This window comes from Sorex araneus, chromosome X (genome assembly GCF_027595985.1).
Source record: "Sorex araneus isolate mSorAra2 chromosome X, mSorAra2.pri, whole genome shotgun sequence".
Taxonomy (NCBI): Eukaryota; Metazoa; Chordata; class Mammalia; order Eulipotyphla; family Soricidae; genus Sorex; species Sorex araneus.
In genome coordinates, this window is record NC_073313.1 from 106201022 (window position 1) to 106204247 (window position 3226).

Here is a 3226-nt window from a genome sequence, read left to right on the forward strand (position 1 = left end):
CTCTTGGGTTGTTTCCAGATTATGGCTATTGTGAATAGTGCTGCAATGAGCATCATAGTTCCTTTTCTGCATTATGTTTGGGGTCCTCAGGGTGTTCCCAGGAGCAGAAATGCTGCGTCATATTTGGAAAAACTTCCTCAAAGAAGAAATACAAATGGCCAAAGTCCACATGATAAAATGCTGCATATAACAACTCATCAGGGATACCGGTAATTAACTATATTTTTGTGGTGTCTCTGTCTGCTTTTGGTATCAGTGTGAGGTTTGTCTCACAAAATCTGATTAAGAGTTTTTTGTTTCATCAATTTACTGAAAGAGTTTGAAAAGGATTGGCAGGAGGTATTCTGTAAAGGTGTAAAAGAACTCAGTGTTAATCCATCTGGGCCTGGGAATTTGATTCTGGGAAGACTTATTTTATTTCAATTTACTCAAAATTCATGGCTCTGTTCAGGTATTCCATATCTTTTTGGTTTAGACTTGGGATATTATAGGTGTCTAAGAATTAATCCATTTTGCCTAGGTCCTCTCATTTTATGGCATATAAATTTTCAAAATAATCTCTAATGATCCTTTGAATTTCTGTACTAACTCTTGTGACTTTACCACTTTCTTATCTGATAAAGCTTTTCAGGATTCTCTCTCTGTTTTTCTTTGGTAGTCTTGCTAGTGGTTTATAACTCTTGCTTATTTTTTTCAATAAACAACTCTTGGTTTCATTAATATTTTGAATTGGGATTTTATTTGAGTTCATTGATATCTCCTCTAAGTTTTATTATTTCCTTTCTCTTGACTGCTTGGGGCTCCTTTTGTTGGTCATTTTCCAATTTCTCGACTGTGCAGTCAAGGTATTTTTGGTGGGTTCTTCCTTTCTGACGGATGCTTGCAAAACTATAAACTTTCCTCTTAACTGTACTTTTGCTCTGTCCCACAAGTTATGGTATATTATGTTCTCATTCTCATATGTTTCCAGGAATCTTTTGATATTCTCTTTGGTTTTGTATCTGACTCACTGGATGTTCAGTAAAAGCTGTTTAATTTCCAAATGCTTTTTATTTTGCTATTTATGTTTGTGATTGACTTCTATTTTCAGTGCATCATGGCCTAAGAAATAGTTGATACAAATCCTATAGTCTTGACTTAATGGAAAAAAATGTTTTCTGGCCTAGAATGTGGTTTATTTTGGAGAATGCCCCATGTACATTGGAGAAGTGTATTCAGCTTTGGGGTATAGAAAGCTCTGTATGCCTACTAAACCCCTGTATTCCATTTCTTCCTCAAAGCCAGTATTTACTTGCTGAATTTAAGTATTGATTGCTATATTGAGAGGGAACAGAATTGTGTTGAATTCCCTAACTATTTTGTTGCTATCAGTGTTCCACTTTTAATCTACTATAGTTTTTTAGGTATTTTTTTGGTTCCTCATTGGGTGCATATATGTGTAGGACTATGATTTCATCCTAGTGTACATAGCTCTTGATAATTAAGAAATGACCCTGTCTGTTTCTTCTAACCTTTTCTAACCTGAAGTCTATGTCTTCTAATAGTAATATGGACAATCTGGCCTTTTATAAGAAGTTGTTTTCCAAACTTTGAATTTGCATTTGTGTTTTCTATGACTATTCAAAGGTTTTTCTTGCAGGAAGCAGAATGTTGGATTAAATTTTCTTTTTTCTTTTTTTTTAATTTTATTGAAAGACCATGAAATAGTTGCAAGCTTTCATGTTTGCGTTACAATCACACAATGATCAAACACCTTTCCCTCCACCAGTGCACATTCCCCACCACCAATATCCCCGGTATATCCCCTCTTTGCCATCATCCCCCTGCCTCCATGGCAGAAAATATTCCCCATACTCTCTCTCTGCTTTTGGGCATTATGACTTGAAACAAAGACACTGAGAGGTCATCATGTTTGGTCCATTATCTACTTTCGGCACACATCTCCCATTCGACTGATTCCTCCAGCCATGATTTTCTTAGTGATTCCTTCTCTATTCCATCTGCCTTCTCGCCTCCACTAATGAAACAGTCTTCCAGCTATGGGGCAAACCTCCTGGCCCTTGTATCTACTGTCAGTGGGTGTCAGTCTCATGTGATGTTATTCTATACTTCACAAGTGAGTGCAGTCCTTCTATGTCTGTCCCTCTCTTTTATTTCATTTTGAAAGCAGTCATTAACTGACCAGATGATAAAATACGATAGATACCTTATTTCATTTGTCTAATCAGCCGGTTGATCTGGTCTTCTCTGTTGCCAGCATCTCCACCTTCTACAAAATGGGTGGTATTTTTCTTCATCCCACCCCGGAGAGAAGACAATTTGAAGGGCCAGAGGAAGTTGTTTGCCTCTTTGAAGTATTTTCCAACAGTATAGATCTCATGAATCAGATCCTCCATGCAGACAATTCTGTATTTACCCAGAGTTAGCGCTATCAGTACCCCGTTAGGGCAATTCGCTTCCTGTGGATTTTGCCATAACCACGCTTGTAGATCAATTCATTTACTGACTTCAGGTTTGGGTACCCCCATGCAATATAGGGTTCCACGATCCTCAGCATGTTAATCGAAGCCTTGTTGAGTTTAACAAAGGTACCATTGAAGATCTGGCGAAGGCGGAGAAGCTGTAGCACCATTCGGACCTTGGGGCTCAAACATTGATGCCTCTGATTCTGATGACGAAAGCCAAATTGGGTTCCGCAGGAACGTAAAATTTGCCAGCTTTTCTCGCCATCCTAGCCATGCGAATCTCTGTCCCGTACATCTGCCTATACTCCTTGTGATAATGCTTAGTTTTTTCATTGATCAGCTTCCTCCTCGCCTTTCGAAGGATCTTTGAGCAAACTTCTTTCTTAGACGCTAGATCTTCAGCTCTGCGATAATCTTTCACTTTTTCTTCAGGGTTTCTGGCATATAAGGAAGCTTCTTTTTTTTTTTTATCTCTGGTCGCTGCTGATGGCTAAGCAGAGACCTTCTTTTTCTTCTCTTCTGTGCTCTTCATGGTTCCAGTTGGAAAAGAGCTGTCCCTCTCTTTCTAACTCATTTCACTTAGCATGATACTCTCCAAGTCTATCCGTTTATAAGCAAATTTCATGACTTCGTCTCTCCTAATGTCTGCATAGTATTCCATTGTATAGTTGTACCAAAGTTTCTTTAACCAGTCATCTGTTCTAGGGCACTTGGGTTGTTTCCAGATTTTGGCTATTGTGAACAGTGCTGCAATGAATATA

The 3226-nt window shown here is 38.3% G+C and overlaps 1 pseudogene; it reads right to left on the reverse strand.

Moving 5' to 3' along the window:
• Window positions 1–2207: 2207 nt before the first annotated feature.
• Window positions 2208–2997, reverse strand: LOC101540290 (60S ribosomal protein L7-like; annotated as a pseudogene).
• Between the last annotated feature and the right edge of the window lie 229 nt (window positions 2998–3226).